The sequence below is a fragment of the Acanthochromis polyacanthus genome, chromosome 23, assembly GCF_021347895.1.
Source record: "Acanthochromis polyacanthus isolate Apoly-LR-REF ecotype Palm Island chromosome 23, KAUST_Apoly_ChrSc, whole genome shotgun sequence".
Lineage (NCBI taxonomy): Eukaryota > Metazoa > Chordata > Actinopteri > Pomacentridae > Acanthochromis > Acanthochromis polyacanthus.
Genome location: NC_067135.1, coordinates 25,810,111 through 25,835,527, shown reverse-complemented (window position 1 = coordinate 25,835,527; position 25,417 = coordinate 25,810,111). Strand labels below are relative to the sequence as shown.

The window sequence follows — 25,417 nt, the reverse complement described above, 5'->3', positions numbered from 1 at the left end:
TTTATTCAGTTTATCAGTTCAACTTCATTTGTTTAGCACCTTTCACACAGATGACAAAACTAAACAAGCAAAGAGGAAAAAATACTACGCTAAAACTATTATTAAAACAAAAAGACTAAACATGGTAATAAAATGTGTTGTGTTCAGGGTATGGAGGGAGTTTATTGAAGTCTTCTTGGGCTCACACGGTAAAGCATTTAAAATAGAAACTTGAAATTCAGTCTGAAACTGGAAACTGCAGAGCGACAGAAGAACCAACAATATCTCCTGTTTTCTCCTTTAATGAGTCGACTCTTCTGGTGCTTTCAGACCAAAGATCTACAGACTCTTCACAACCTGCTCAAACTCTTGGTACAGGACCTCCCCACACGGGTCAACAAGGTTTCCTTCTCATTTCTACTCTGAAGCTCACCTTCTCCTGCTCAAACTGCTGACAAATGTTTGTGCTGCTCTAAAGTCTGGTCTCCAGAACTTCCTAAAAACTCTCAAAGTCTCTTCTGCTGCAGGTTGCTTTGTAGAACTGTTACAGAAAACCTCACTAAACCACATGGAGGGGCCTCAAGATAGTCATTCAAATAAAACCGTACAAAAACCAAACTAACACAACCCAAACGCTAAAGTCTCCTGCAGCCTACCAGAGAAGCTCTTTAAACAGAGAATCAGGACAGGAACTCTTACCTTCTGGACAACCAGCATTGGTTCACAAACAAGAATCCAGAATGTGTCTGACCATAAACCTCTAAAGACTCACTACAGCCAATCACTGCACACATTAGCACCATGTGCTAACTGTGGCTAAAGAACCACATTTACCAAGACAACTATCCAGTAGAAAGGCCTGAAACACACCAAGACACATTAAAGAGGATTTTACTGCTGGAAGCTGCAAGACAACACCTAAAGAACAAACTAAAGCAACAGAGCCAAACCCGGTTCAATGAAGAGGCGCAGAGGAAATGTTTGACTGCAGACATAAAGCAGGAAGACACTGAGCTGCTCAGGTGTTCCTGATAACACCAAGCAGCCACCTGGACAGCCAATAGGAACACAGCTTACTGGAAGTCCAGTGATTTGGCTGCAGCACATTACTGGAAATGACATGACTAACACAATCCTGTATGTAAGAATTCTTTTATTATACAATAAAACATACTTTTTATAGTTTGTGTTGTGTTTCTGTCAGTGTTGTCAGGATGTTTTCCAAACTGATGGAATCATGAATTCTATAAAGTACAGACAGATTTCATTTCATGATGCTGTTCCTTCTGAATTGGAAATTTGATTAGAAACTGATCCAACTATTGCAGCAAAATCCTGTTGGAGACAAAAACAGCTGATAAAACAGTGAATGCGTCCAGAGCCGGATATTATAAAAACTATGAGATCAAGCAGAGAAACAAATTAAATACAGTTCAAGTCTGAAGAAGAACTCTGTTAAGTGAAAGAAGATTTATTTATTTAAAAATTGAAGAACAGCAAAAGGAGGGTGAAACTAAAAACTGACTTTAACTTGTAGAAAACATTTTGTTCTGATTGTTTTAATGTTTTACATATTTCTGGTCTTTTCTTTTTGTATCTTCTGTTCATTACAACTTTGATAAAACAACAAACCTCATTAGTTTTCCACAGAACTGAACATGAATTTAATTAGACAAAAATACAAAATAGACATTTAAAAACAAGTCTTTGAAAATGAAAATCAAAAATTATAACAATAATGTTGACTTTGATATTTATTTAAAAATAAATATATATAAAGGCATAATTTGGTTAATCCAGAAAGAAAAAAGATGTTTCTCATGTTATTCACATTACAGCAGTTTGAAGGTCTCTCCATCGTTGCTGATGAGCTTCATCTGCAGTTTGTCTCAGGACACCAGTTCTCTAGTTCTGACCAATCCAGCTCAATACTGTCAGGATGTTTACTGTGAAATTCTGGGTGGCGTATCTGTAAATGTAGTAAATGAAACAGTCACAGATTTACAAACAGGAAAAAAAAACGAGAAAGAAGTTTTAAAACAGTGACAATGTTTTAATGACTCATCAAATGAGTATATACAGTAGCTGTTTCAGTGTTGTTAATCTGTAGTTCTAACATCCAGTAATCTCCAGTGTGTGTTTCATACATGGTGTCCACAAATAAAATGATGACCTCTTTACATGTTGACCTACAGACAAAATACACTCTGATGTTAACAGCATTAGCTGTTATTTAATGAACCATTTAGAATATCTGTGGATATATTTGATCATCATATTGATATAAAACTTATTGTACATGTTTACACAGTATTCAGAAGGTTCATCTACATGTAAACAACATTACCTCAGAGGAAATGTTCTTGAGATGGATGTAGTTTCCATTTATGGGTGCTATCGTTGATTTGCCACCAGCTGAGTTGGTTTGACTGATTTCCTTCAGCTGAGATAAAAACACACATATTTGTTCAGGCAATAATATTCAGCATTGACTTCATGACTTCAGCTTTTCATTCCACATGTACTTTGACAAATGTCTCTTCACTCTGAAACATTTTTTTTCATAACTTTCATCAATAAAATGAAGTGTTTATCAGAATTTCTCCAGCTAAACAAAACAGGAAACAAGAGAGAGACAAAACAGTACATTTATCTGAACTCATCTGTACATGACATTAATGTGTGACTTCTGATTGGTTGGAGACTCATTAAAAGCATGTTCATGTAACATAGCTGAGTTCTGCTTAAATCTCTGTTTCTGTAGCTTTAGATGGTGAGTAAGTTCTCCTCTGAACCAGCTGCTTGAACATTCACTTTATCACCTTATTTTAATTCAGGTAACTCTGTCTCTCAACAATCATGTTCATATTTAACTAAACTACATGTTTGATTCTCACTGATATGTTTCTAATCAACATCTTTTCTTTTATTTCTTGTCAACCTGGTAACAGAGAAAATGGAGGAAAGTCTTCAAACATGTTCTGAAAGGTTCATATTGAACCCAAATCATGGTGTTTTTCTAACTGCAGAGTTCTGGTTGCAGAAATGTAACCAAGCAGTGAATGAAAGTGAAACCAAAGTGTCAGAATAAAGGTTCCACATGGAACATGAATCCTGGTCTCCTGGATGAAAGTCCTGTTTCTGTTTTATGTCTTCTTCAGGAAACTTTGTGGCTCTTTCAAACTCTAAACTTTTCCTACAACGTCACAGTCTGAGAATTCTAGTAAGAAAATAGATTTGTGTGAAAAATGAGAATGAAGTTTAGTGGTATAGGAAGATAATTGTTGCTTTCAGAATGATGGATGTGGATGTTTCTGCAGTGGAAGTGACACCGCAATGTTTCCAAACTTTACTTCCTTTTACTGACCTTCTCAAAGGTTGGAGAAGAAGATCCTCAATAGACAAAACAAAATAAAAATAAAAAAATAGAGACGATAACAGAAGAAATCCTGAAGTCAGAACTCAACTAAATGATGTTTCATTTCAACATAAAGAGTTGGACATTGCTACTTACCAGTTGTTGCTCCTCAATCTGCAGTTCAGTCTCCATCTCCTGTTGATCATCCAGAAGCTTCTTCAGCTCAACTTGTTTTTCTTCACACTGGAAGGAGAGAAAAGAGGAAGAGGAACAAAATAAGAGACTTTAAGCATTTATCTTATAATACAAAGTGATGTGTGACAAATAATAAATAAATAAATGTAAAAAATAAACTGACGTAAAAGTCTTGATATCAGCATAGACCATGTCTCTTGGAAACACATTTCTATCTGGTGCTAATTTGCAGCAACAATGTGTCTGGTTAGAATCAAGATCAGAATTTTGAACTTCATAGTTTGGAGGAAACACAGCCTGCAGTGCAACCTTGTATCTTAAAACCAGCATCTTTCTCTAACTTCAACCAACTGAACTGAACCAGAGACTGTCTGAATGTGAACTCTGGTCTCTGTAAACCCTCCATCCACCCCGACCTCCTCCTGACACTAAAAGATGCCTCTGAACACAACCCAGTCACTGATGATGGTTGAACCAAGAAAACTAGAATATAAGAGAAGTTTAAAAGGTCATTTGTAGGACGCTGGTTCCTCAGTGTGATGTCCTGACATGTGACCTGAAGAATTCTGATTCAACATAACATAGAAATCAGTAAATTCAGTAGAAAATAAAGATTTTTGATCACAGAAAACAACAAAGTAGGATTCTGAATGTTTGAAAATATGAACCTCCTCATCTTTGTTCTGGAGCTCCATGTTCTTGATCTTTAGATGTTTGTTGAGGTTTTCTATTTCTGTCTGTATTCTTTTCTCGTCTTCTTTCTTCTTCTGTCATATAAAGACACATGATTGAACATAAAATGCAAAAATAAAGAAAGCTTTTGATAAATGCTAAATAACACAAGAGAAATCCTGCTATGTTCTTGTAGAAATTCTCTATTTCAGTGTCTAAAGTGTTTTTCAGTCATGTGGACAGAAACATTTTCCTTCAGTGTTTCATGTCTCTGATAGACTGAATATAAAAATCTCTCTGCTGCTCTCTGACTTTGTTAAAGTCATTAAGTGTAGTAAAATAAATAACCAGCAGAGAATCCAGCAATGAGACATTTTATGTTAAAATAATGGACATGTCTTAATATTGAACCTATTAGTGATGAGATTTATCAATCAATGACTGTTTCTAATGGTGGTGGAACTCAGAGAGTTTTATTGTGATTATACCCAGGGAATATGAGACATCCAGGAAGACTTTGCTAACTCTTCTCTGATTGTCTCCAGCTGTGAGGAAAGAGGAGAGAAAAAGAAAGACATGATTATCATGTTACAGCAGAACCACAATCATACAACCTAATAATGTAACATACAGTCAATGGACTGAATATGAGAATAAAACTTCAAGACAGATGATGGAAATGATGTTTTCTGATCCAGTTCCTCAGACAGCAGAGAAGTTCAGGTTTCTGTATAAATACAGATGAATGAAGACAAATAAATAAACCTCTGTAATCTTGGTGTTCAGGTCTTTAATTAGGTTCTGCAGATCATCCTGAATCTTCTTCTTCTCCTCCTGGAGACTTTGCAGCTCAGTTTGTTTGTTTTTAACCTGGAAGAACAACCAGAAGGTTGAGATGTCTGATTTTTCTCCACTCCATCTGGACCTGATATTTTAGTGATGATAGTTTATAAATGTTTATTTAACCTCAGTTTTCTTCATGTCCAGCTTCTCTTTCAGTCTCTGTATCATATTCTCAGCCTCCTCCTTCCTCTGCTGCTCCTTCTGCTTCAATTCTTCCTCCTTTAACTGAGAACATGAACAGAGATGAGATGTTAGACATTGTTTTAGTCTGACATGTAGTGGAGATGTTTTATTGGTGAGATTGATATCGATCAGATTGATAAACTACATCTAGTTTTTCTTCTCCACTGTCCAGATTCTTTTCTTGTCTTCCTGTCATAGCTTGAATACTGACGTCTGATCTGCTTTAGAGACACAAACCTTCTTCCTTTATTCCATCATTGTTGTTTACATCAAACTTTGCTTCATTTTCTGTCATCACCTGATCTTGGAGTCTTTCTTCATCTACCAGCAGTGAAACTTCTGTTTCTTTACTTACTCGTTTGCTCTCTGGTTGCTTTTTATTCTTCAAAGTCTTCATTGACATTAGATCTTCTTCTTCAGATTCATTCTGAACATCTTCTCCTCTTTTGGTCCCTTTGAGAAAATAAAATTATCAGTATTTAAATATAGAAATGATGATAATCCAAACAGTTGTATATTATAAAATGAAACCTCTTCTATGACAGTTTACATTAAAGCCTCAATAATTTGTACATGTCAAGTGTTTTCTATAATGTGTGACTTACTGTTCTGTCTTCTTGTGTGAATAAAAGAACAACTGCTAGAATTAACAGGATGATAGAAACAACCAAACAAACAGCCAGACTGACTGTGGTCAAGGTGGAACAGGACTGGACCACAAAGAAATCATCTGAAACGATAAAACATGGAATAACCTGGCATTTATAGGAAACCGAACCATAGATTTTCTCAACTTAAATACAAATAACAGTTACCTGGAACATGGATCTCTGTCTCTCTGCTCTGGTTGGTATTTTTCTGCTGGACTCTGCAGGTGAACTTGTTGCTGTGTTTCTTCTCCACAGTCACTCTGCTGCTGACAGTATAGAGGTCATCAGGACCTCTGACTGTCTCTGTAGGTCCAGCAGAGAGGAGGTTTCCATCACCGTCCAGCCACAACACCTCAGGCTCTGGATACCAGCCTGCAGACTCACACTGTAACTCCACTCCTCCCTTTCCATCAACCCCTACTAAAGTGATGACAGGTTGGGAAACAGCACCTGAAACAGGTCGAAAATTTTAAAAACAAATATGTCAGAGGAAGAAACACTCTTATACTTTGGACAGTCAGCATCAATCACCACATAGACTGAGTGTTCAGACCAAACATCAAACAGACATATACTGTCTGTCTGTACGTACCAACAATGAGCTTCACAAAAGACTGTTTGTCCAGGTTTGGAACGTAGCATTCATATGTTCCCTCATCAGAGAGTTCTACTTTGGAGAGCTTCATTGAAATGTTTCCGTGCTTCAGTTCATTAATGAACAGTGATGTTCTTCCTCTGTATGAAGGATTTCTTGCATTTATCACATCCTGACCCGATTGCCACACGAGTATGAATCTGGGGTTCAGGTCAGCTCTCATCCACTCCAATATCTGAGCAGTAGCATCCACAGCAGGTTCCACATGACACGGTAAAATGATGTCAGCACCAATGGATGCCACTATTGGCTGAGATGGACCAATCACCTGCGACTCTCCTGAGGAAGAAAAGATCAGTTTATTGATTTCTGCTTTGGAAAGTAGCTACAAAAACCCTGTGGACACTGACAGCTGTGTTCCAGCAGCTTCTCATTCATTCAGACCTGCTTTCTGATGGTTCTTGCTTGACTCTTGACCATCCTGACCAATGGTCTCTCAGCAGCAGGAGATAGTTTGTGTTTTTTTCCCCCAATGGTTGCAGTAACACAACTGGACCATGAACTTTATACTGAAAGATGATTTTGGATCTGAAGCTGCTTTGACATGGTTCCAAGTGACTTTCTGACTCGTTCAAATCAAAGATCTGTTTTTTATGATCTGTGTTGAGTTTAACGAGTGGAACAAATGGTTCTATTTATACTGGCTCAGAGGAGTCATCAGCTGTAGTCAGTCGTAATAACTAAGGGAAGTTTAGAGGCCATGAAACTCAGAAAATGTGAATAACACACTTTTCCACATCAACCAAACTGAACATTGCTGCATGTGTATTTGGAATCAGTAGATTGTAGATTTTCTTTATAATAAATATAATAAATCTATGAAATTTCTGTGCCTTTTAGTCATTCCGTCATAGACGCGGTTTCTTACCAGTGTATGTAAACATTTGTTAACAACTGTATGTCACGCCATTTTCAATTTTCACATCAGCAAAGCTGCAGAAATATTTAGTTTTAATTTATCTGCAAAACATCTACTACAATGTGCAGGAAAAGTGAGTACATCCAATGCAGGACCACTAAAATGCTGAATGATCAAAACTGTATTGTTGTGAAAAAAACAACAGAAATAGCTCTATTATTTTTAAGTTGAATCGCAGTGAATTTGGTCTTTTTGGAATCTTTAAGGGCATTCATGCAGCGTTTATTTAATATTTTGCTATTTAAGATGAAGTCGATGCATTCATGTTAACCTTAAGTTAAAACGGGTGAAACTGCATAAAAATGACAACATTTTCAATAATTTCATAATTTTAACAAGAAGGTTTGTGTATAGTTTCCCAGGTTTTTATGCTTTTGTGTTTTGAAAATCATATGTCAACATCCCAGTGAGTAATGTCATGTTCAGTTCTAAAGCCTGAATGTGGTCTGAGGACTTCATGTGTGTGAGTTACCTCTGCAGAAGCGTGTTAGGAGGAAAAGGAAAATCAAAACGGTGAAAGTTCGAAGTGGAGACCTTCGATTTATCTCCGGAGGCATCCTGCAGCTGTGAAAATACACCAGCAAGAGAATGTATGAATAACACTTCCTGTCAGTCAGTTTTGTCTGTTTTTCTCCATTTCTGAAATTATATAACAAAACTAAAGACAGAGAAGTCTTTGCCTTGAACACTGGTGTCAATATGTTCAGCAGCTTCTTGAGGTTTTTACCTGGTCTGCTTTCCAGTTATCAAATGTTACCTGGTGGAAGTTCTTCCTTCTTGATAAGACCATTAGTTGTGTTGTGATAGCATTTCATCTACTGCAGTAATTCATGTTTTGGTGAGAACTGTTCAGCTAAGAGAAACAACAGTCCATCATAAGTTTAAGAAATGGTCAGATGAAGAGAACACCTCGAGCTCATTCAGAAGTCAGTGCTTAACTCTCAACTTTATGGTGAAACTGCTGCTGCAGAAACACATGATTCCAGACCCAGAAACCTGAGACTGTATACGACGTAGAAAACAAGCAGGATGACTTCATGATCGATGAAATGTTTTCTGTTGGAGCAAGATCTTCCAAATAATGGAGTCAGAATGAGGCTATGAAGACGCACTTGAAGCTAAAATGTCCAGACTTTTGGCTGGTCTTTAATTTTCAATTTTACCTCAAAACTGCCTAATCTTTGTTTATGTAATGAAAACTGTTGTAGTATAAATCTGATGCAACACACAAAAGTTAGATGTTGGCAAGGCTGTTTTCTTTAGAGAAAATGTTTTGACGCTTTAGTAAGCTTTTGCAGTAAAACTCTTCCAATTAAGAAAAGACTAAAAACCCAGCTCTTCACTGAACACCTTTACACTGACAGACTGCAACGAAAAGCAAATAGTCCTATTACGTCTGCACTTCCTGTAGACACCATGGCCCTATTATCACACTTGAAGTTGTTCCATGGCTCTTTTCCAGGATGTTTTCTATTGACTAGATCCTTGCTTGTGTCGTATCTACTCTCAGATTTACTTGGCTTTGGATAAAAGTGTCTGCTCGGTGAAATTAGAGAATTGTACAAATCCAAGTTTTTCCAACTTAAGTCTCCTTTTAACCAACAGATGTTTTGTTCACGAAACCAAAAACTTTAACGCTCATTTCAAACACATTCATCACATTTACCCTATAAATGAAGCATAGCTCACGGATGAATACAAACCTTTAAAATATAGTTTATTTTCTGTTCTAATCTATAATGTACAGCATTTAGAAGTAAAAAGTAATACTGTAACGATACAACACTAAAAACAGATGACGTACCTGTGGCAACATGCGTCTGAAAGTCCTTAAAGTCTTGCTGACATGAACACACCCTGGTTGGTCAACTGTAGGTTATTTATGCTCAGTTTTACAAAAAAGAAAAAAATGCTACGGTTAGCATTTGTTGCTACATAAAGCCTAATACTGGCTGAACTATCGAACACTCCCACACATCCTACGATGATTCTTTACTGTGTGTAGGAGTGTCTCTAAGAACTGCTGAACTTTGAGCCTGTGACCAAGTTATAAAATAACTGCAATAAAAATCATCAAGGACAATACCAGTGGTTCTTTAGTGACACATTTATTTGATAGTTATTGTGTCTGCTATGTTTCTATAGGTTTGTATCTGAACGTCATGCTGATTGGACACAGACTGGTCAGTAACCCGGATCTAAAAACAGTATGACACATTTTACATGTTTAAAGAAAAACTCACACAAAACCTATAAAGTTGTTTTCAGAGGTTTCAAGTGTGAACCATTTAGAGACTCAGTTTATCTGTGATTACAGATGTGCACATCTACATCTAATCACACTTTTTTTTCACAGCTGTATTCTTTTAAAACAATGCTTGAAGTAATAATTAATTATACATAATGACATATAAAACTTTAAATAATGATAGTTGCAGTGTAACCAACATTAAAGCTGCTGTCCGGAGTTTCCGTTTGTTTTCAATTTATGTATCATTTTTTAACAAAGCTTAAATGTGTTAGTCTAGTTCGATACTATAATATAAAGTTAGTATAACGCGATATGAAAATTTATTCCTGAGCTCCGCCTTCCTCTCATAGACCCCCATGTTATTCCAAAAAGCGCCAGTTGCTGCCGACCAATCAAGTTCGAGCTTCAGCTTTGTCATGCTGTCAATCAACGGTTACGCGCACAGCAAGCAAGCCCATGCAGAGGTGGGCGAGCTACGCACTACGCAACCGCGAGCACATTTGTTTTGCTTGTGGAGGAGAGAGCATCAGGGCTCAGCAACTTCCAGAAAAGTTACCAATCCCACGGCTTGTCGGCAGAGCCGCCTTAACCTAATGGTAGGCCCTGGGGCTGAGAGGTTTTGTAGGCCCCCTACTCCATCGTCCCAATCTACATTTAAAAAAAAATGCATCAGTTTCTTTTACGACAAACAACTGTGAGGTTTCCTTCTTTAGCCAGAAAACACCAGTTTTATTGATCAACTTACATGAACACAAAATGCACTTGTATAACATCAGTACATGCTTTACTTAAAACCAATATGGGTGAAAGATTGAAAATCTCATATGGAGATCACCTGACATCCCATGTGTGATGTCAGGTGTGGAGTCCACACTGATAGTAAAATACTTTGCTAGTTTTACTCTGCTGGTAATTTCATCCAGCACCTTCTGTCCCATCAGCTGTATGAATTCCTCACACACATTCAGAGAGAGATGGGATGGATTTCCTTTGCCAGCGTTTTCATGTTTTTCAATGTGAGCTTTTAAAAAGGGATCAAACTGGCTGATCAGCTCCATGCTGCCCAAATAATTTCCATTGTTGATGTCTCCAAACTTGTGGCTGTCTCCCCGGAAAGCTAGTCCCCTCTCAGCTAAATACTTCACAACAGTAACAACCCTCTGTAGAACCTGTGCCCAATAATCACACTCCTCATCAAACTGTTTTCTAAGTTCTGAGTCCACTGTCCCACCCTCAGCTGTTTGATTGATGTAAGCAATCATGGCTTTTCTGTGGATGTCAGAGATTTCATGTTCTGATATACGATCACCTGCATGTTTCCAGTCAGAGAAACCCCCACAAACAAATGCAGACTTTTCGTTGCTCTCGCCAAAAATCTTGAAACCAAAACAAAACACGCTATACTGATGGTTAATAATAAAGCCACTCTCTACTTACATATTCCCCGTTACTCAGTTTGCGGTGGAAATATGTTTTTGAGAAAAATCTTCTCTGGTGTTTGTATGTGCGCTCTGATGCACGGAGGTCGGCATTTTTATTTTGACACGTCTCTGGTCCCATTTTCGCCCAGTAAGCGCGCGCCTGCCGGTCAATTTTGTTTCCCCAGAGGCCCGGGTTGCTGCTGTAAGGGCCACTGCCGGACTCGTCTCCTCCTCCCTGATCCTTCTCCTCGTCTCCTCCTCCCTGATCCTTCTCCTCCTCTTCCCCCTCGTCTCCTCCTCCCTCTTCCTCCCCCGCTACTCCCTCTTCCTCATCCACCGATCCTCTTCTCTTTTCCTCTCTCACTTCTACCTGCGCGAGCCCCGCCTCGTCTGCTGCCTCCGGTAAACTCAATGCCGCTGAATAGCCACCACCATCCGTTTCGGACGGTTTAAAGAATCCTGTTAGCTTTGGGATGCTCTTAAGTAATTGCTTTTTCTGGGTTTCTTTGTCCCGAAACACCTTTCTTTTGTGAGCGCCGCTCTCAAATTTCTTTTTCCCCGACATTTTTCAGCTGTCACTCAAGGGGGGAAAGTTAGGTGGACTTAACAACAACAGTAATCAACGAGAGCGGGGCGGGTCTTACCAGCCACGAATGTGAAGTATACAATGATTGACAGAGAACTTGACAAGCAACAAAAACAATGCGACTTTTCCAGCTCATTGATAGGCCCCTGAACTTGGTAGGCCCCTGGGCTTCAGCCCAGGTAAGCCCGTGCATTAAGGCGGCCGTGCTTGTCGGGCCAAGAGACTGCAGGACGTTTTTTGGCTCGGGGTGCTCGCGTCGCTCCCCGACCACGGCCTCCATAGCCCGCCTGACGGCTTCGTTTAGATGCCCGACCTCTGGAGGAAGATGTTGGGGCGTCTGGGACATACTCTTCATCAGAGGAGTCATGCAATTCTGAACTCTAGATAGAAATAAATAAACAATGTAACACATATACACGTGTAAATGCACTAAGTTTGATAAACAACGTCATCCAGAGGGATACACGAGTGTAATCACATACTGAAACTTTACTCGTTCGTCCTAGCAGATTCATGTTATTTTGATATTAGGACAAGTTAGACTCAATACAGCATTCTAACGTAATTCCTTTATTATTTACTAAATGTACTAAATGTAGAAGAGTGGAAAACAGCAAAACAGGCGAGATGCTGCAGCACTCCGGGCACTGCTCTCATGTACTGCGCGCGTGCACAAATAAAGGGGCGAAATCAGAGGGAGGGAGGGAGGGACCACCAGTGTTTTGGGAGACGCTGCGATTCAAACTCCGGACAGCAGCTTTAAGTAATATTTTGAGTTCAGTTTTATTTACTGTGTGTCTTTCAGGAGTATTTTAGACATTTGACCACCATGTATTCATGCAATCAGCAGAACAGGTGACCCCTTTAAAACCTGAAGCGACAATAATAATAATAATAATAATAATAATAATAATAAAGCAGAATTTACAAATCAAGATACTCAATAAGATAAATGAAACAAGACCATAGAAGCAAAAAGTGGAGAAATACAGTTAAAGATGGTAAAAGAATTCACAAATAAGTCAATACAAAAACACAAAATATTGTGTGGATGCTACATATAAAAATGGTAAAAGAATAAGTGAAGAGTAAAACCATAAGAAACAGGGACAAACATAATAATGATTGTCAACAAATGAAAGAAATAGGAAATTATTCCTTCATTTATAAGGAATAAATTAAGGGTAAAGATGAATATAAACAAACAAAATAGGTTGTTTTCACATATTTATTTACGGTAAAATTATAATACAGTGATATATATATATATACAAGTTTAAAGTTGCTTTTATTCTGAAAACAAATATCTTTCAGTATATGCTGTTGTATCTAGTGAGCTGGTAACCGGAAGTTATATTATTTTTACTCTATGTTTATATGTGTCAAAAGAGAACCCATAAGACTGATATCAATCTCCAAAAGCTTCTTAATGTGTTAAAAAAAGTAAATGTGATAACCATAATCGCACAGAAAGAAGTCAGCGTGTCAGGATTCTGCCTTTTGTTCCTGTGTTTCCCTCTTGTGTTGTCTGGTCTCTCTGTCTCCCTCTGTCTACTGCTCCCTACCCACTCTGCCCCTGGCCTCTGATTGTTTTCAGCTGATGTGATCAAGCCAATTCATTTCACCTGGTTCCCCTTGCTACTATTTAAGCCCTGCCTTTTCCTTCAGTCATTGCTGGCTCATCGTCTTGGACTCATCTTGTTTCCGTCTCTGTTCCCTCTTTACCCCTGGACTACATTTGCTCACAGGATTACACTGTTTTCCCCAGTTTATGAATTGCATTTTTGGACTCAGTGATTTTCATTTGGCCTTCAGTTTGTTTGTTTCGCCATCTGCCATAGTTCCTGGTGTGTGAGTACTTTTCCTCCATTCTGTTGTTTGCTGCTGTTTAGTTTATTGAAGCCACCTTAGTCTTGTTTTCAGTTAGTAGTTGTTTTGTTTAAATAAACCCTTTTTTCATTAAGCTAGGCCATCTGTCAATTGTGTCTGCACCTGGGTTCACCACACCCCACATCCCTGACACTGTGACATTGTGGTTGGGACCATAGAGCTCCTCCATAGTCCCTAAAAAAAAAACATGCATCAAACTAGAGCAAGAAACTAAGGAAAGCAAAAGGTTTAAAAGAAAAAAATCTAAATGTATAATCACACAGGAAAAACTCTGCAAAGCAAGACACTGAGGAAAGAAAAAGGGTTACCAAAAACTAAATGTATAAAATACAAGGTGGGCCATGAGTTTCCATACATAGGAAAATGTATAATGTATATTTTTTTATGTTTTAGATACCCTAGAACAGTGGTCGGCAATTGGCGGCCCACGGGCCAAAACTGGCCCGTCAGGAATAATATCCGGCCCACCAGATGATTTTGAAAATTTGACTTATTTTTTTCAGTGGTTGACATTATTAAAAATGAAGAATCGATTTCACCCATATACCATGTTTCCACCCGCTGGCTCCAGGAGCTAAAAACCAGTTTGCGTTTCTGCTGGCACTGAGCCAAGCCAGTCCGTCACCGCAACACGAAACTCGCGTGGTCGGCTGCTGCCAGGCATTTCCGCGTTCGCGCTACTGGTCGGACATGGTTGTAGCCAGATTTCACTGAGCGACAGTGTGTGTAAAACATGTGTGTGTCTTGGGAGTCATTTTTAATACATCTGTGATCAGAATTGAGACGTGTGTCCCAAGCAGCGGCAATCAGCTGTAGAAGCTCTGCTGCTCGCGGTATTGCTGCCCCCCCCACCCGCTCGCGGCATCGGAGCGCACTCCCCCCGCAGGTTGGCCCGCTGTTCGATTGTTTACACAAATTTTGGCCCGAAGCCACATCTAATTGCCGACCCCTGCTCTAGAAGATGCATTTGACGCTATTTTTGTGGGCACTTCAAGGCGTATCAGGTGAAGATACGAGACATAAATCATCTCAAGGAACGTACAGACCTGCCAACCTTGGCGAAATATTTTGAGTACCACTTGTGTTGTGCGGCTTTTTTTGCAGACTACTTTGCTTTGCACGCAGTTACTTCCCCATTCACTATCGATAAAAAAACAAACAAAAAAAAATAGAGAAAAACAGTGAGGAAAGTAACTACACTGAGGCCTACTCATAATCTTACAGTAGCTAGCTTAGCTACTTTATTCTATCTCACACACACACACACACTCACACTCTAACAGCTCGCGCTCATGTCGATAGGAAAAAAACTCTCGGTGCTTAGTTCCCTGATATGACATTGTATTTTCAATGGGAAAGTAACGTTATTAACAGTACATATTTGCCAAAAGACACACACGTACACTCACGCGTACACACACACACACACACAGAGACACGCACACCATTTTACCGTTTTAACCGCCAGCTGCTGCGAGTGGGGGCACAGGGAACAGAGAGGTGGAGGGAGGCAGAGGACAGGAGAGAGCGGGCCAACAAGGGTTCAGCAGACTCGTTTTTCTCCGCTACTCTATGATGATTGGTTGAAATTGCACCACTACACTGCTGCCTCGTGTTGTCAGGCATGAGTATTGCACGTCCACATCTCTAACAGCACTCAGACGTCTGCAGCTTTTTGAGTAGTTTAATGAGGCGGAGCGTACCAGCGTATTTTGATGTCAAATTGCGTACCTGCTACGCAAAATGCGTACAGGTTGGCAGGTCTGAACGTATCACCAACGCCATCACAAGCATGACTTCAAATGTGTTAATGTAAGTTCATCACCAGTGGAAGGCATGCATTAATATGCATTTTCAAAACACTCTTAATGGTTTTCCGATGGATGGAAATTAATGGTCCAGTCTGCCACTCTCTTGCAGTTCTTCCTGTATGATTACAACAATGTAGTTAAGACCATAGACCTCGTACAAAGTTTCATCAGAATCCTCTTCATTTTCTTCCAATCCAAAAGTATTACTTTGTTTTGTTTCTTTTCAGTCAGTTCAGTGTTTTTATTTTACTCTACTGTATTTACATCTTAGATTCTCATTTTATCACCTGTGTATTACCAATTTACTTCGATAAATTTTATTAATAGCATCATTTTCATCTTCCAGCAAGAAATGAAGGAAAGGCTTAAAGAAAAAAAAACAGTTCAATGTAACAACTACAATTGCACAGGAAGAACTCCTCAACAGTGTAGTTAAGACTATAGCCCTCCTCCGAAGTTTGTTTCTTTTCAGTCTGTTGTCATGTGTTTTAATGATCTTATACTATTTACATCTTAAATTCTCTTTTTATCTCCTTTTTTTTGTCAGCTTTTTTCAGCACCACAAATAAAGTTAATTGTATCCTTTTCATCCCCAATGACCCCGTTTTCACAGTGACCCAAATCAAAGTGAAGCAGATAACTAAGAAAAAGAGCAAAAAGGTTAAAAACAAAATAAATGTACAGACTATGATTGCACAGGAAGAACTCTGCCACAATGTAGTTGAGACCATAAACTGTCTCCAAACTTTAATCCGATTCATTTTCTTTGAATCCAGAAGTGTTATTTTGCTTTGTTTCTTTTCAGTCTGCTGCAGTGTGCTTTTACTTTATCTTATCCTATTTACATCTTAAATTCTTATTGATAATCGTTTCATGAGCTTTTTTTCAAAACCCTACAAATATTGTTTGTAGTATCATGATAATTACACTGATCCCTGCTTTCACACTGACCCAAATGAAAGAATAATGAAGCAAGAAACTGAGGAAAGCAAAAGGGGTATTCCTTCTATTGCTTTTTAAAAAATGTATAACCTTTAATTGGACAGGAGGAAATCTGTGACAATGTAGCTAAGATCAATCCTGATCCTCACACAGGAGGAACTCCACAATAATGTAGTTAAGACTATAGACCTCCTTCAAAATCTCCTCCTCATTCTTTTCTTCCAATCCAAATTATTGTTGCCTAGTTTCTTTCCAGAGTTGCAGTGAGCTTTTGTCTTATTGTATTTACATCTTGCGTTCAGATTTTATCACCTCTTTCGTCAGCTTGTTTTCAGAGCACTACAAGTAAATAGCATCATTATTACAGTACCTCCACTAACCCTTTGCTTTCACACTGACCCATGCCAATAAATCTGAAGAAAGAAACTAAAGCAAAAGAGTAAAAAAAAAGCACAGGAAGAACTCTGCAACAGTGGAGTTAAGACCATGGGTTTCCTCCAAACGCTCCTCCTCATTCTTTTCTTCCAGTCCAAAATTATTATTCTGCTTAGTTTATTTTCTGTTTGTTGTCATGTGCTTTTTAATTCTTATATATCATTCTCCTTTCATCAGCTTTCTATATGCTTTTTTCCCCAGTGGACTATAAATAAATAGTATTGTTAATAGTATCATCTACACTGACCCCCTGCTTCCACACTGAGCCAAACCAAAACAAATTTAAGCAAGAAACTAAAGAAAAGAAATGCACAAACTATAATCATCCAAAGTAGTTGAAATCAATCCACTGGACTTTAAGAAAGTTCCCTGAAGATGTTTCACCTCTCATCCAAAAGGCTTCTTAGGTTCTGAACTGAAGAAGCCTTCTTCAGTTCCTCAATTTACAGGCTATCAGGCCCTCTGAAATGACCCACATAGACTACAGGTATGTCCTTTGCTGTAAATACTGTGTTTGTTTACTTTCTTCTAGAAGAAGGAAATATTTATATATATGCACTGTGTGCATTGTGTGCTGCTCTCTCTTTTTTATTTAAACTCTTCTATTTGTTGCTGTTACACTGTAAAATTCCCTGCTGTGGGATCAATAAAGGTTTAATCTATCTTTACCAGGTTTTTCTCATTCTCCAGAAAGCTGTCATTTTTCATTATGGGTTAGTAAAAGGATGATAAAATGTCTGTTTTGTAGTTTTACAGCATCCGTTCAGTGTTTTTTGTTTCTAACGAAACACTAGGATATAGTAAACTAGGATAAAATGTGAGGACCCTTTAGGTGCCAGAGTTTTTTCAATAAAATATTCAGTTAGGAGGTTAAATGCTACCACCGGCTGTGATATTTACAATGCTAAACATAGAAGATAATGGAAATTTCATTACTTTTTTAAGTGTCTGTTTACTTTTTAAACTGGTTTTCAAGACAATACATAAAGGTCTGGACCAAGACAGTCAAACAACATTCAGACCTACGCTGCCATTCTTAGCGCCTTGATACTCGTACAGCTAAACAAAGAAAACTGCCCCTGAAGTTCAATAAACAACACCAGAAAAGTATAAAGTCCAGCATACAAAGCACAATATCAATGCAGCTCCTCGTGACAGCTGTTCAATGAGGTGTTTTTGGAATTAACGGCTTTAAAAGTGAAAATCAAGCCGATTTAAATTCAGATTAAATTATGTGAAAGGGAAGAATTTTGCAATCAAGCTGTGATATGATGATTTAGATCAACATTTGTCAAGCTTTTAGGGTTTGGTGACGCTGTAAAGAAAACTTTTACGTGATGCAAAGAACAGAAATGCAATAAGATAAAAAGAAAAAATGTGCTACACACGTGGACAAAATTGTTGGTACCCCTCAGTTAAAGAAGGAAAAACCCACAATTCTCACTGAAATCACTTGAAACTCACAAAAGTAACAATAAATAAAAATTTATTGAAAATTAAATAATCAAAAACAGCCATTACTTTTGAATTGTTGATTAACATAATTATTTAAAAAAACAAACTAATGAAACAGGCCTGGACAAAAATGATGGTACCTCTATAAAAGATTGAAAACTATTTGACCAGAGTGACATGATTAACTCAGGTGTGTCATTTAATTGACATCACAGGTGTTTCCAAACTCATAATCAGTCAGTCTGCCTATTTAAAGGGAGACAAGTAGTCACCCTGCTGTTTGGTGAAAAGGTGTGTACCACACTGAACATGGACAACAGAAAGCGAAGGAGAGAATTGTCCCAGGACATCCGAAAAAAAATTATAGACAAACATCTTAAAGGTAAAGGCTATAAGACCATCTCTAAACAGCTTGAAGTTCCTGTGACAACAGTGGCTCATATTATTCAGAAGTTCAAGACCCACGGGACAGTAGCCAACCTCCCTGGACGTGGCCGCAAGAGGAAAATTGATGACAAATTGAAGAGACGGATCGTTGGAATTGTATCCAAAGAGCCCAGAGCAACCTCCAAAGAAATTAAAGGTGAACTCCAAGGCCAAGGTACATCAGTGTTAGATCGCACCATTCGTCGTTGTTTGAGCCAAAGTGGACTTCATGGGAGACGACCAAGGAGGACACCACTGCTGAAAAAAACTCATAAAAAAGCCAGACTGGAATTTGCAAAAATGCATGTTGACAAGCCACAAAGCTTCTGGGAGAATGTCCTTTGGACAGATGAGACCAAACTGGAGCTTTTTGGTAAGGCACATCAACTCTATGTTCATAGACTCAAAAACCAAGCATACGAAGAAAAGAACACTGTCCCTACGGTGAAACATGGAGGAGGCTCAGTAATGTTTTGGGGCTGCTTTGCTGCATCTGGCACAGGGTGTCTTGAAAGTGTGCAAGGTACGATGAAATCTGAAGACTATCAAGGCATTCTGGAGAGAAATGTGCTGCCTAGTGTCAGAAAGCTTGGTCTCAGTCGCAGGTCATGGGTCTTCCAACAGGACAACGATCCAAAACACACAGCCAAAAACACCCAAGAATGGCTGAGAGAAAAGCGTTGGACTATTCTAAAGTGGCCTTCTATGAGCCCAGATCTGAATCCCATTGAACATATGTGGAAGGAGCTGAAACATGCCATTTGGAGAAGACACCCATCAAACCTGAGACAACTGGAGCTGTTTGCTCATGAGGAGTGGGCCAAAATACCTGTTGACAGCTGCAGAACGCTCATTGACAAATACAGAAATCGTTTAATTGCAGTGATTGCCTCAAAAGGTTGTGCAACAAAATATTAAGTTTTGGGTACCATCATTTTTGTCCAGCCCTATTTCATGAGTTTGTTTTTTTAAATAATTATGTTAATCAACAATTCAAAAGTGATGGCTGATTTTGATTATTTAATTTTCAATAAATTTTTATTTATTATTGCTTTTGTGAGTTTCAAGTGATTTCAGTGAGAATTGTGGGTTTTTCCTTCTTTAACTGAGGGGTACCAACAATTTTGTCCACGTGTGTATATGGCCACCTGTGGATGCTTGAAAAATGTTGTACATGTTGATTCCAGGATTTGTACTTTGTTTTTTTTGTTGTGTAAAAAAATAAAAAAGATCTTGACATGTTGGCAGAGTTTACACAAGTGTTGCTGTTTTCATCATCAGTTATAGATGTCAAGTTATTTTGTTTCAAAAAGACCAAGAATCTGCTGGTTTTATTTGACTCGTGAAATTAAATGTCAACTTTGGCCCTGATTGAGAATAACAGAGAAAAAAAAAACAGTCGTTATAATGATTTGGAGGGAAATGTGACTTTTTTAACATTGTTTTTTTTCATATTACAGACAAAATGCCTAATCTAATAATTTTAGAAAACAAACAGCAGATTAATAATTTACAGAACAAACTTTCAGTCACAGAACGCAATAATAAGACCTCAAGAAAACCTCAAATGATTATATTCACTTTGAGTTTTCTGTCAGAAATCTTTCAATTGAATGCTTAAGTATGAATTTTTCCACATTAATTTCAACCTATAATGTCAGTCAGTCTGCACATAAACAAAAATACTCGAGTTTATGAAACCAGCAGAGACAAAGTTAAAAAAAAAAGGGGTTAAGATGCCTTAAAAAGAGAAAATGCTCATTAAGAGATGGTTTCTGCAGGAGGTTGGTACTGATCTTACCGTCTTCACAGCAGAGTAGATTATTTCCTGCTCCAGTGAACTTGATGGATTCAGAGATGATCCTGATTCGAAAACAAGGAAAATTCAGCTTTTATTTCAAAATCAAACGACAATGAACACATGGAAAACATCTCTTTGCCTTGAAATACGACTCTACAATAATAATTATTCACAAACCTAAAGTGAATGAACAAATACTCCAAGACTCATAAAACAATGAGATGGTTTCTCTTTTTCATTTTATTGAAACTGATCTGATCTAACAAGCACTAAGACTGTATTCGACCTCTGACCTTTCTACACATTCTGGTCAATTCTAATCAGAGAAATGTGGTGTTTTTGTGTTTATTTCTCTTTACACATAAACTTGCTGTAAAGTTTTCAGTATTTGTTTTAAATTTAAGACATTTAAATGGAACTGCTTTTCATGAAATAGCTTCTATTTGGTAAATATTTCAGATGGAACCACATGTTACACACAGTTTGTCTGAAGATTGTCCCAAAGTTAAAAATCCACCATTTTTTTCTGCTTTTACACTTTTGGGCTCTGATAAATGGTGGAATATTGATGTTTTTTTGTTTTTTATAAAATCATAGTATGCTTTTTAAACCCAGCAGTGCCTTTGGGAGATCAGAGGGTGAACTTCGTGCACATCTTTGCTGCTCACATATGCTTGTGGATTCTCACTTCTGGTTAATGTGGCCTAAACGAGCTGAAGTGAGAGCTCATCTTCATGCGATGAACAGAAACCGTTGGTGACAAAAATGACACTCTGAGCGTTAGAAACCCGACTGTCTCACCCGCCTCTGTCTGTGGTTTTCTGCTGTGGTCTGCCTCGAGGCTCAAATTACGTCCAGCATCTGAAACAAAGCCGCGCATTGAAACAGTGAGGTGACGCAGAAATAAACCTCTCACTGTGCATCACTGAAGCACACGTTTACCGCCGACCTTTATTGTTCCTCGGCTTCATGACGACGGTTGAATACGTGACGCTGTTTGGATCTTCTGCAGTTTCATCTCCACACACTGAAATAGAATAAAACATTCAATAATACAAAAATCTGAACTGCATTTCTAATAAATATGAACACAAGCAGAATGTTTTTTTTTCCATAAGTGATGGTAAGTGATCATAACCTAGAGGACTAAGTGCACACACAATAATCTCAAAAGCTCCACTATATTTCACAAATAAGTAACTTATTAGTTATTTGCATACAGCATTTTTTTTTTACCTTTTTTTCTCCGAACATGAAGAACCAACAGCACAACCAGAACCACCATTAAAACGCTGAGAAGAACCCAGAGCGAGATGAAGGAATGAGAAGATGTTTGGTCCTCCTCTGAGGTATCTTTATCAGCTGTTGAAGAAATACCAGAAACAGCATTGATTCCAACATGACAAATAACTATGTGTGAATTATTTTACATGATATAAAATACATTAACAGCTGTATTTATAAAAAAAAACATTGGCAAAGAAGTTTATTAAGTCACATCATCCAGGTGACTGCAGTTAACTAAAACAGAACGGTTACTAATTCATGTATAATTTTCATCAATCCTGGTCCAACAAGATTCTTAACATGTGTTTGTGTTCTGACATCATCTCACCTCTGACAGACAGCCAACTTTCTAGTGATCTTCCAGCACCAGAGATGCTGCACTTGTACATCCCTTCATCAGACTTGGAAACGGTCATCTCTCCTGCAGAACCTTCTCGTAAATACCTCCCATCTTTGTAGAAAAAAACTCGAAGTTTGGTCGGACTCGTCTTGTTTCTGCAGCGCAGAATCACGTCGTCTCCTTCAGAAACAGGAAGAGCAGGACTTTCTAGGATCACAGGAGCAGCTGATCAGAAATGAAACAAGGATTAATGAACCAGTCAGGATGCCAGTGTATAGCAGCGTATCAATATTAGGAACATGCTCTGTATTTCTCTTGGCAGCATCAAAGGCTGAGAAACATTTAAAGTCTGAGCAGAACAAATCTTTAGAAGACATGGATGATTAATATTAATATATTCATTTTATAAACATCCAGTCTCATCATGGGTTAATCATTAGTGTAGTTAATTTTACTTAAAGTCACCACTGATTAAATAATACAATTTAAAAATATACTTTACTGTCATTTTGCAGAGGTTTTGCTTTTTTATACAATTGGTGTATTATTTCTGAAATACACAAAAATATCCATTTTTTATCGTAAATTTAACACAAATTAAGTCAAGTGTAAAATAGTGTCAAAAACCTGAAATTCTGAATAATCATAAAATCTGTTTTTAAAATGGATATACTTTTTTTTTTTTTTTTTTTTTTTTACATAAAAATACTGTTGAAATACATTCACAATTTTATGGTCATTTCACACCTATATATTTTCAGTTAAAAATCCTTCATTATACACTGAAAAGCCTGAAAAGAGGAGCTACTTTCTATGATTATTTTGTTTGTTTTTACTCCTGTGGTTTAGATACAGGAGTTATAACGACTACTGTATTTCTGTCAGCAGTGGTAGAATTCATTTCAAGGCAGTTACAGGCAAAGAAGAAGGTCTACAGAGTCACTGAAAACATGTTTAGAAGAAATAATTTATATATCACTCTTTCTCTGAGAGAATATTTTAGTTGGTGAACTAATTTTGGAATGAATTAGAAAACAGATTTATTTATGGAGAAAGGATATTTTAGACTTTTTTTATTGCCTCAATCCATTTTCTTTCTCATTTTCTTGTTATTGCCACTGGTTTAATTCAGAAATGGGCCTTTTTGGGGATTTCCACCTCCAACAGCATTAAGTTATAAACTTCAAAAAGTACAACGAATAATGCACATTTAATAGAAATTTGTGATAACTGCATGAATTTTCTGTCTCAATCTGATCTTTGTGACTTTATACCACACAGGACCTTCTAAATATAAAAAGTCAGATAAATTATGAGTTCAGAAATTAGAATAAACAAACCAGTAACGGTGACGTTGACAGAGTTGCTTCTTTCTCCTCGTGTAGTTTCACACCAGTATTCTCCGCTGTCCTCTGGATAAACTGTATCCACACTGCAGGAGAAACCTGCTGATGTTCTTTTAATTTTGCAAAATGATACTGGTTCTTCGTTGTTCTTTATTGCTCTCAACTGAACCAGTCCTTTGAATCCTCCACAGTGGAAAGAAACAGGATGGTACTGCAAGTGCTGCACTTTGTTTGGGAGGATATGAAGGAAAGCTGCAGCCAAAAACAAGACTTGTTTTAAAAAGGTGAAGGAACTTAAGTGTATTTTCAATTCAAAAGCAAAGACAAAAATGTGTTTGTCACTTACTGCCTTTCTGAGAGTTTTGCACCTGTGCCTTCAGCTCAATAACCCGGAGCATCACTGGAAACAAAACAGCAAAGTCGCAAAAATAAGATGGTTTTGAGTTCGTGAAAACATGTAGAAGGAACCGTAAGATAGAATCCTCACCCAGTGTGAAGCAGAGAGCTGGAGCCTCCATGCTGTCTCGCCGCTGACTGACTGATCCGACTGAAATACAGCTTCAATACGTCGGCGAACTTCCTCTTCCTGCAGCTTGCTTCTGGTGTCGCTGCAAAAACTGTCAGCAGCTTCGTCATCCACTTCAGATCAGGCTTTCATTGGTTCAAGAAGTCACATTTCACATTCTCTGCTTGACTCCCTGAAGACTGTTGTGTAAAAATGTCAAACTGTGATGGTTTGTCTTGTCTGGTTGATCCTTTAGCAGCCTACAAAGCAGTGTTTATTTGAGAAGCTGCAGTACTTAAATGGAAAAATATTCATGTACAAGTCAAGTTCTTGCATGTAAAGCATTTCCTTCATTAAATTTGCATGAACTAAACTGTGATGTAGCAAAGTTTTGCAGTGACATTCAAGGTAGATTACTAAGCTCCCCCAGCTGTTACTATGCAATAATAACTTTTAATTAGTTTGGGCCAGAAAATGTCTCTAACTGTATAAACCATGCAGTTTGCTTTTAGTTGATGCAAACCCTAAAAAAAATAATCTATTTAATCCAGTTATTTGCATACATTTGCACATATCATGCAGATAATATTAAATAAAAGGTGAAACAAAAACTGGAATCAACCTGTGCAACATGTTTAAGTGCTGTAGATGTTAGTTACACTGGACAAAATGCATACTTTAGATATTTTAGAACTTATATTTTGAATTTGTTTCCATGTTTGTCTCCATTCTGTGTAACTGTAGCCTGTAGTTCAATCAACAAGGTCACAGTGGGGGCAAATCTGGTTGAAAATAATGCTTTTATTTTGGTGAATTGCTACACAAGACATGCAAAATAAAGTGATTTTGAAGCAATATCACACTTTAAAGCTTAGGATTGGTTAATATTTAAATGGACTATGCTTCACACATGACTGGGTCAAGGACAGTTAGAAAAAATCCTTATGCCGTCATCTTTTTTTCTGATTTAACAGTTTCTGGTTCTGATGAATGGAGTAATTTTGCCATTTAAAAAAAGTAAAAAATAAAAAGAAGAAACATGGCAGCATGCTTTTAAAACCTGCCAGTAGGTTTTGGAGTTTGGAGGGATAAATGCTGCTTAATTCATGAGTTTTCCCTTTTTCTAAACTGCTATGAAACACTGATGCCTCTTTAAGCGTGGTTTTATCATTTTATAGAGGTAGACTGCAGTCAAAGTTCAGCCATTTTCACAGTTAAAGTAAACCTGGAATTCTGTTCAACGTCAACATCATTTGTGGGTAATATGTATCAATGAAAAGGCCCTGTTTGGTACAGTGGATTATTCTTTTTTATCTCATAAATTGCCTACTATTTACATTCTAAATGGATGTATCAAAAAGTTAAACTTGTAAGTTTATTATCTGTGACAGGATTAGAAGCCGTCCATAAACCAGAGCAGTGACCAGAATCAGTCCATCAATGATTTACCCGACACAGCAGACTGTT

At 37.7% G+C, this 25,417-nt stretch overlaps 1 protein-coding gene and 1 long non-coding RNA gene across 2 annotated transcripts in view; one reads left to right on the top strand and one right to left on the bottom strand.

Moving 5' to 3' along the window:
• Positions 1 to 25,417, top strand: part of LOC110972494 (golgin subfamily A member 6-like protein 22) — a 104,713-nt gene that overhangs the window by 25,510 nt on the left and 53,786 nt on the right. The gene's annotated exons all lie outside the window — the stretch shown is intronic.
• LOC127532360 (uncharacterized) lies at positions 23,451 to 24,042 on the bottom strand. The gene is made up of 3 exons (XR_007939742.1): positions 23,933 to 24,042; positions 23,792 to 23,845; positions 23,451 to 23,697 (listed from the first exon to the last, which is right to left on the bottom strand). It is a non-coding gene; the product is annotated as an uncharacterized LOC127532360 (long non-coding RNA).